General features: G+C 38.1%; 1 long non-coding RNA gene across 1 annotated transcript; it reads right to left on the minus strand.

Annotated features, from left to right (window-relative positions):
- Positions 1-1,293: 1,293 nt before the first annotated feature.
- On the minus strand, positions 1,294-7,043 carry LOC141493905 (uncharacterized). The gene is made up of 3 exons (XR_012470349.1): positions 6,824-7,043; positions 3,767-3,815; positions 1,294-2,244 (listed from the first exon to the last, which is right to left on the minus strand). It is a non-coding gene; the product is annotated as an uncharacterized LOC141493905 (long non-coding RNA).
- Positions 7,044-10,089: the final 3,046 nt, after the last annotated feature.

A 10,089-nucleotide genomic window follows, 5' to 3' on the forward strand; every position in this document is an offset into this window, starting at 1 on the left:
AGGAATAACAAACTGATTTCTGGATTGAGTCAATTGGTTTCATACAGTTTTGGTTCTTGCTCAAGTCACTATCAGAGTCTATTTTATTGTTGTGTGCCTGCTAACCTACCCTCCTTGACTCAGTTAAGCTGCACTCAAAGTCTCAGATTAATGTTGAATGAGGCAGGGATCGAAAGTAGCAAGTTCTCCATTTATTTAGTAGCAAGTAAGAGTTTAAATACACTTTTTAGTTCCTGATTTCCTCCCATACACAAGACATTCTCCAAATAGTCAATCAAACAATGCTTCCATGCTCATGGACAGTAGATAATCAGTGAACTCAGAAAGCATACTTTCTCAGGCTTAGGGTACTCACACAATGTTCCAGGAATTACCAAACAGAAGGAACAGATAAGAAGATCCAGAGAGCAGACCCAGAAAATTGGGCCAAGAGTGAACCTGGGCAAGAGGACTGCTGGGCTATTCCCAGTCATACAGTGACCTCTCTGTGGCTCTCAGCAGTCGCTTACAGTTCTTCCTTTTTTATTTTTGAGGCAAATTTCCTGTATGCCACCTGCAAGAGGGCGGATACTGCAGGTGAAGCACTATGATATTATAAACATCATCCATTATCATCACTGAGACACCATACACGAGAAGGCTCTAAGTGGCTATGGGATTTGGGAGTTTATCAAACCAGTGAATAATCTTGCTTGGCATGATCAGGAAGGAGATCTTGTTTTACTTAATAACATACAACAATCAAATTATTTTAGGTCTTAATTACACACACATACATACACACACAGACACAGGTGCAAGCACCTAGAAACAACTCTTGTGTAAAAATTACCAAGCTGAGACTGATACCCTGGGTGGTACCAGATCTCAGAATATAAAAAACATTTTCCCTACCTCTCCAGGTCAGTAGAGAGATGTGAAAATGACTCATTGATGTCTAATTACATATACACACATATTTTTTATATTTTGAATGAACCAATTAAGACTGGTCAAGAAGGAGCAGCAAAGTGGCACAGTGGATAGAGCACTGGCCCTGGAGTCAGGAGTACCTGAGCTCAAATCTGGCCTCAGACACTTAATAATTATCTAGCTGTGTGGCTTTGGGCAAGCCACTTAACCCCAATTGCCTTGCAAAAAAAAAAGACTGGTCAAGAAAAAATAACTTTTATAATCAATCAGAATTTCTTGAGGAACTTCATATAAATTTATTAAGATTTTGAAATAGCCACTTAATAATCAAAATTGATTGCATTCTTAAGTAACTATAAAATTCAATTTTAGTCATTCTAATACAGAGAAATAGTTATAAGCAGAGGTTTCAATAATAGATGAAATCTAAATTTCCTAGTCCCCAACAAAGTCTGTTGTGGCTTGCTTTACCTTGGGGCCCACAGTGGCAACCTCCCTCCCGGAGGCGACCTGAGAATAAGGAGTCAAGCCACCACTGCCTTATGCCTCCAGCTCAATTTTATTACTGCTTAGCTTCTACATATATACTGTTAGGTCTTCCAAGGTAGAACAAAGAAAATGAGGTAATTGGGGGATACACAGGCAGGGGGTACATGCAGCATCTTGTGTTACAGGAGAAGGGGGTATGTTAGGGGGGAGGCAGTAAAACACAGCTGTGTTTTGTGCCCTTGGGCTGTGGGGTAGAATGTCCAGCTCCCAAGGACTCAGGCGCACCTTATCTCTTAGGGCGGCATGCCAGCTCCTGCCAGGTGGTGGTCCATTAGTATAGCCTGTGTTCCCACAAAGTCTTTCCCCTAAGTTGCTATCCTAAACCAAGGAGGATGTGCAAAATAAGTCCCATATTGAGTCTCATTAGTCCCATTCATCTCTTGTCTATTAAAAAGCTGACACAAAATTTAACATTAAAAGCATCAGTTGGATCACTTCCAAAAGTCTCTTCTTATGTCTCCTTCTCCAGTCTCTTCAAGGGGTCTGTTTTTATGTCTCTTTAGTCTCTTTGATGGTATGGGTTTCTTCATTCTCATGTTGGTTCCCTCTTTCAGTGATAATGCAAACATTCCTTTCAGGAACCCAGATTTTCCCATTTTCTGTGGAGATACATACATACCCTGGCCCTTGGATTATCATCCTGTCAAGTTCTTTCCACTTCTCTTCCTTATCTTTCCACATAACTTTTTCCTCTATAGGGTACTCATACTGACTTTCTTTAATTGCCTGTTTATTTGATTGTGCTGGTCAATTCCCCAAAATTTCATAGCCAGAGTAAGCCAACTAGAATCAAATTTCAAAAACATTATAGTGTAAATTGAACAATTCAGTCGATTGGTGGGGGGGGGTGTCTTATATTCTTACTTTTTGTTTTTGAAGCACAATTTTTAGCATCCAGTTCATTCTTTCAACTACCCTTTGCCCTTGCTGATTGTAAGGAATTCCAGTAATGCGTGCGATAGCAAATTCTGCACAAAAAGTTTTTAAATGATTGAGCCAGATAAACTGGGCCAGCCCACCAAGAGAAAAGCAGTGCAATAAATGAGATCTTACATGCTTAAAGGTTTCTCCAGTTGGTAGAGTCGCCAAGACAAAACCTGAATAAGTATCAACACATACATGAACATACTTCAGTCTGCCAAACTCAGGTACATGAGTAACATCCACCTGCCAAAGAGAATTCAGACCTATCCCCTCAGGATTCATGGAATTTTTTGAAGTTTTCAAGAGAAAAGGTACACAACAAGTAGAATGTAGCATGATCTTTCTAGCCTGCTCTTTGGTAATCTCATACAAACTGCTTAATGACCATGCTGATAAATATAATTTATCATGAGCTTTAGTAGCTTCAAAATTAGAAAAGGTTAATATAGCATCAACAATAGCATTTCCTTCAACTATAAGGCCTTTAGCATCAGTATGAAACCTAACGTAAGCAATATAGGGGAAAAGTGCTTTGTCTCAGCAAAAGTTGTAATTCTCTGAATAATTGAATAATGCTCTGGTTATTGGTGTCCTTGATTCGGGAAGTTTCTATATATTGTAAAAGACCCCAAACATATTTACTATTTGTGATGATAGCAGTGTCACTGCTTGTATTACTGCATGAATTCATTTTGTTGGGTAGATTGAGATGGAGTAATAAATAGATCCCTTCTAGTTCTATCTGGAATATAAAAGGAAGTTCTGTTATTTTTGTAACATCTGTAAAAACATTTATGCCATCTACAGGTTCCTTTTTCTCTATCCATTCCCCAATCCATGGCCATGAAGAGAAAAATTTACTAATCACCAATGGTGATTTAGATGTTATTGGCATATTCACCAAAGTTTGCCATTCTTCCAAGTGTTTGATACTTTCGTCTATAACCTCCATCCTTAAGGGAACATAAATCTTTGAAGGTTCTTTTCCAAACATCCCTATCACTCTATTTCTAGCCTTTTTGATTAAAACTACAATCAATTTTAAGTATGTAATGAACACATTATTTCCCTTTAATATACCTATTCCACAATGCCTTGTTGTTAATGTATAATTCCAGTAGGACACTCTATAGTGTCCACAATAGTTATCTTAAGGCCCTGTACATGATGTATTCTTATATTTTTGTTTCCCATGTATCAATTTCATAATAGTCTGAATACTAGACTTGGCCTCTGCAGCCCATTTTCTTTTTGATAACAAATTCTTGTCCCCATTTAGCATTTCATATAGGGGTTTCATGGGATCATTAGAAATCCTGACCTGAGGTCTTATCCACTGTATATCACCTATCAATTTCTGAACATTATTTAATATTCATACCTTTTATGTTCAATGCAGGAGACTTGATTTTTATGGTGGTGGAATCTACCTGAAAACACAAAATTTGAAGAGGAGGGTGTTTTTGTATTTTGTCTGGAGCTATAAATAACCCATATGCCTCCAGATAAGCTATAGTATGTTTTAGCTTTTTTCCAATACTTCACTATTTTCATGAGATGCCAAGATGTCATCCATATAGTTTAAAAAATATTCATCTTTATATTTATTCCTAACCCCTTTTAATGCTTCATGAACAAAATACTGACATATAGCCGTACTATTTTTTCATTCCCTGTGGTAACACCTTCCAATAATACCTACAAAAAGAAGCTCCAAAGTTTGTGGTGGGAATGGAAAAATTAAATTTCTCATAGTCTTGTGGGTGAATGGGAATACAATAAAAGTGATGGTTGCTCTCTAGTAATCATGTTGGGAGAAGGTAATCCCAGTTGTAAAGCACCTATATCTTTCATAGTCTCATTGAGCTTTTGCAAATCTGTTAGAATTCTCCATTTTCCTGATTTCTTTTTTTATTGCAAACACAGAGGAGTTCCATGGGCTATGACTCTTCAACATACCTTTATTCTAATTGTTCCTTAACTATATCCTTTAAAACCAAAAGCGTTTCTTCTGTAAGTGGTCACTGTTCCACCCATATAGGTTGTGAATTCTTCCATTCCATTTTAACAATCAGTATATTAATCATTCCCAACTCAACAGCAACCCCAGTCAAAAATCCATGCTAATTTTTGCCCCTAATTGACACAATATGTGTCTTCCCCATAATATTGTAGGGAGTCTTTCAACTATGAAAGGAGTGATCCTTCCTGCTTTATCTTTTTTTCTCCATTTCAAGGTTTGACAAGAAATTTCTCTTTCCTGTCAATTACCAATTCCTAGTAGGCTTGTATAGGCAGCTTGTTTAGGCCAAGCTTATAGCCAGCTGTGTATGGGGAACACAATCCGATCCTCCCCAGTCTCAATCAAACCCAGAAAAGCAATTCCTTCTACTTAAATAACACAAAGGGGTTTCTCTGCAGAAACCATAGTAGTAAACTAGTTTCTGCATTATTTCTCATTTTTGTTTTTTTAATCAATTCCATTTCCTTCTGAGTTACACAAGATCCTAAGAAAATAAGCAACTGAGCTATAAGTTGGTTCTCATATATGTAACTATCATCATCATCATTAGCATTTACTATTGCAGTAGAGAAAATGTTCACCCTCACATGCCTTGCTGAAGGAATGATGTTAGTATACTCCAGATTTGGTGGAGCCAGAATGATTGCAAACTCCTCATCCATTAATTGAAAAGGGTGAATGAGTATTTCAGTACAAGCTTGTGGAGGTGCCCTCAATTTCCCATCACTTTTAACCATGAATATTTTTGTATAGGTCAGTTGGCTGCCAAAGCTGCATACTGATTTTTCCAAGCCATCCCCCACTGCTTCTGAATTGTCAAACTCCAGAATTGTTTTTGAGGGACCTCTGGGTTAGGGCCCCTCTCCCTGTTTAAATTTCCCTGTTTACATTCTGATGCCCAGTGTCCTGTCATTTTACACTTTGGGCATAGAGTTTTTGGACTATGTGCCCTGACCATTTCAGCACTCTGACAATCTTTTTTTAAATGTCCAGGTTTTCCACAAGCAAAGCAAATCCATTTCTCATTATCCCTCAATCGCATATTAGCAAATGTCTCTGCCATCAGTTCTTCATGATACACCTGAGACCCATTGCTTTCTGAAAATTGGCATTCACATTAGCCCATGCTAATTGTTTTATTAACACATCTATTCCTGCTACATCTCCTAAAGTTCTTCCTACTGCCTCCTGCAATCAGGCAAACAAATCTACAGAAGCCTCATCATTTCTTTGTTAAGTGCAAATGGTTTTTTTCATTTTGTATTGGAATATGACCCCAAGCATTGGTCACACATTCTTTCATATGTTTCCTAACCCTTAATTTAATTGATTTGTATTTTTGGGAAATTGACCTATGCCACTTAATTGTTCATGATATGTGGTGGCATTGGCACCTTGTGCATGCCTCAAAGCCATCTGTCTGCACTGTTCTACAAACTTCATCAACCAAAAGACAGATTATCTGGGTGACAAACATGCTTTAACTATCTGCTTCCAATCATTGAATGTTGATATGGAGTATGTAAGATTATTCAGTTGTAACTGGACTAAAGATGGCCTTTTTCCATATTCCCCCCACAGCCTTCTTCAAGTCTCTGACTGCCTTTGTGTCTACTGGCTCATGTCTTTGTCTAAGGTTTCCTGGATTAACAGGATCCATCTCATCAATGACAGGATATGACTAAACCTCAGCTCTGTGGTCCACTAAACTTTCTCCCTGTCTCTGGGCCTTTTCAATGACCTTCTGTAATGCTGAAGTTTCTCTACTACATTGTGCTGTAGGACTAATCCTAAGCTTTTTTTTATTATGCTTCTTTTTTTCTTAGTCCATGGAGGAGGAAGAAGAGGAGGAGGAGTATATACTCCCCTTTTACTTTCTGCTCCCTCCATGCCTCTTGCTTCCAACTCCCTTAGATTAGGATACATGGTATTTGATATATACGGGGTGCTGGGCTCATATCTCTATCTTTTTCCTCCCTCTCCGGAGAGTTCTTTCTATTGGGAGTGCTTTGTGTTTCTACAGTAAATGACCTACTTTACTTTAAAACAATAGGGATACTCAAACCCATTTTTATAAGATTGTACATAGTAAAAACTGCCAGAGGAACTTTTTCATGTTTGCTTCTTTGATATTCTGAAAGTTGTTCCCCCAAAATTTTCCATCTGTCTGGATCCAAGTTCCCTTCTTCATGTAACCCTTCCTGTAAGGGGATACTATTTCTGCTACTTCTAGAAATCCTCTAATCTTTTTGAGGGTTAACTAATACCCTCGGGTTTTTTTTTATCAATTTATATATGATTATGATATAGCTGTCCCTTTCAGAGACCCCTAATGTTTGCCCCATGGTAACAATGAAGCTATTACCTCTCTGAAGGCTTCTGCTCCAGAATTTTGCCTGGAAGCTTTTTACTCACTTGTATGACAGCTCAAAATTTTCGGTCCTTAGAGGAATGACTCTGCTTGGTCCTTCTCCTGACTCCAATCAGATGGTCCTGAAATCAACTTGTTTCAGCCTTCAAGTCCCTTGAGTGCCATTTGTTGTGTACCAGCTAACCTACCCTCCTTGACTCAATCCAGACGTTAACTAACGTCTCAGAAGAATGTTGAATGAAGCAGGAGTAAAAAGTAGCAATTTCTCTGTCTATTTAGTAGCAAGCAAGAGTTTAAATAAAATTTTTAGTTCCTGGTTTCCTTCCATACACATGATATACTCCAAAGAGCCAATCAAACAATACTTCTTTGCTCATGGACAGGAGGTGATCAGTGAACTCAGAAAGTATACTTTCTCAGGGTTAGTGTTCTCACACAACATTCCAAGTGTTGCCAAACAGGAGGAACAGACAACAAGATCCAGAGAGCCTGCCCAGAAAATTAGGCCAAGGGTGTACCTGGGCAAGGTCATTCCCAGTCACACAATTACCTCTCTGTGACCCTCAACAATCCCTTAGACATTATAAAGTTTATGAGAACTTCAAATGAGAATGGAAAATGGTACAAAAAATTATAGGGGACAGGAAATCCTGTTGTGATACATTTTAAAGGAAGAATCTAAACTAAAGTTTTCCTGACTCTAGGCTTAGTGTTCTATCAGACTCTGTACAAACATTAGAACACTATATAAATGTTAATCTGTTGTTTATATTCTTAATTTTTTATATTATCAACACTATAATCATCAAAATTCATTTAATTTTCTTCTCTTTTTTAGTTAAAGTTGAATAGAAATGGATTAAATGATTTTTTTTTAATTACTTTGTTGGGGGCAGCTAGGTGGCACAGTGGATAGAGCAGCAACCCTGGAGTCAGGAGTACCCGAGTTCAAATCCAGCCTCAGACACTTAATAATTACCTAGCTGTGTGGCCTTCAACAAGCCACTTAACCCCATTTGCTTTGCAAAAAAAACCTAAAAATTATTTTGTAAAAAAAGGTTTTCATTGCAAAATTAAAAAAATCATCAGCAAATATTTCAACATTCAAAAAAAAATAAGAGAAGGGTTATAAGAAGATCAAACTATTAGGTTTTATTTTTTAAAGATATATATGTATTATGTACATATATATTATATATTTGTCATCCACATACCTTTTTTGCTTTCTTCTTTGCATTTAAAAATATTTTTGTGATAGCTCAGTGTTTTATATCAATATCATGCAAATGGAAATCATGCTTTGTAACAAATATGTTCAATCTAGCAAAACCCATAAGCATTGTGTTACTGAATTAAAATATTGGAATGTGCCCTGTGGAGCAAAGATGGCAACAGGAGAAGAGTCTCTCTTAGGTACTCTTGCCATAGCATTTAAAAAATCATAAAATTATGACTCTAATTAAATTTTCAAGAGATAGAACGCACAGAGGGATTTAGTGAGGCAATTCTCCAGAACGACGAAACCTGGAAAATAGTGGAAAGGCTCTACTTTACAGGGTTAGAGGGGCCAGAGTGAAGGAGCTTTAACCTCCTGGAGACAGCTCCAGGGTGCTTGGGAGCCATGGCTCACAACAGAGGGGGTAGTTTCCTGACCTACACCCCAGGGAGCACCAGGCAAAAATTGGAAGATCAGTGGGGGTCCTCTACCAGAGAGAGCTCGTGAAGCCCAGCCCTCAGGCTAATCAGCGAATATCATGGCCATGGCAGCCCAGATCTAGGAAAAGGAAGCTGGAGCCACCAGGCAACTGAGCATTGAGTGCTCAGCCTACCAGAGGTAGGGGAGTGGAGAGAGAATTCCGAGGTCTGTCCTCTGTACCTGGAACAGGACTCTGGGGTTCTGACCACATTCAGATCCTGATCACAGTTTAGGCCCCACATAGAACAGCACCCCCCCCACAGCCCCATGGCAGAGGAGAGAAGACTTCACACACTGAGATCCTTGGGGGGGGGGGGTGTCCCAATAATACTCAAAAGCTCAGGAAGCACCCCAAAACCAGGCATAGGCTTGGGAAATGAGGAAACAGAAAAAAAGAGGAACACCATTGAGAAATACATTGTCTATGACCCTAAGAAGGATCAAAATACTCAATCTGAAGATGAGGAACTACAAGTTTCTGCATCTAAAGACTTCAACAAAAAACAAAAATTGGCTCAGGCTATGACAGACCCCCCAAAAAAGATTTTTAAAATCAAGTAAGGGAGATAGAAGAAAAATTGGGAAAAGAAAGAGAGATGCAGGAAAAACATGAAAAATATGTCAGCAGCTTATTCAAGGAGATCCAAGAAAATAACATGTTAAAAACCAGCATAAGTCAAATGGATACAACAGTTCAAAAAGTTATTGAGAAGAAGAATGCTTTAAAAAATAGAATTGCCCGGATGGAAAAAGAGATAAAGCTCTCTGGGGAAAGCAAATCCTTCAGATCTAGAATGGAGCTAAAGGAAGCTTTTGACTTTACAAAAAGTCAAGACACAATACTTCAACATGAAAAGAATGAACAATTAGAAGAAAATGTGAAACATCTCTTTGAAAAAACAACTGATGTGGAAAACAGATTCAGGAAACATAATTTAAAAATTATTGGGATATCTGAAGTCATGATCATGAAAAGAGCCTTGATCTCATTTTTAAAAAATTCCTACAGGAAAATTGCCCAGATATCCAAGAAGCAGAGGGCTAAATAGAAATTGAGAGAATCGAATCCACCAATCTCTTCCAGAAAGAGATCCAAAAAATACAACCCCCAGGAATAGTATAGTCAAGTTCCAGAACTCCCAAGTCAAAGAGAAAATGCTACAAGCAGCCAGAAGGATATAATTCAAATATCATGGAACTGCAGTCAGGATCACACAGGACTTAGAAGCAATTGCATTAAGGGCTTGGAATACAGTATTCCAGAAGGCAACAGAGCTCAGAATGCAACCGAGAATCAACTACCCAGAAAAACTGAATATCTTCTTCCAGGGGAAAAGACAGACTTTCAGTGAACCAGGGGAATTTCAATTGTTCCTCTTGAAACAACCAGAGTTGAACTGAAAGTTTGATCTTCAAATACAGGACTCAGAAACAGTATAGAGAATGGAAGAGAAGGATAAAATATGAGGGACTTAATGATGATGAACTGCATATATATTCCTGCATAGAAAAATGATACTGATAATGCTCCTATGAAACTTCTCATTTAATAGAGCAGGTAGAAGGAGCTTTTATAGATGAAGCAGAGGAAAGAGCTGAATTTGAAGATGTAAT

This window comes from Macrotis lagotis, chromosome 7 (genome assembly GCF_037893015.1).
Source record: "Macrotis lagotis isolate mMagLag1 chromosome 7, bilby.v1.9.chrom.fasta, whole genome shotgun sequence".
NCBI lineage: Eukaryota > Metazoa > Chordata > Mammalia > Peramelemorphia > Peramelidae > Macrotis > Macrotis lagotis.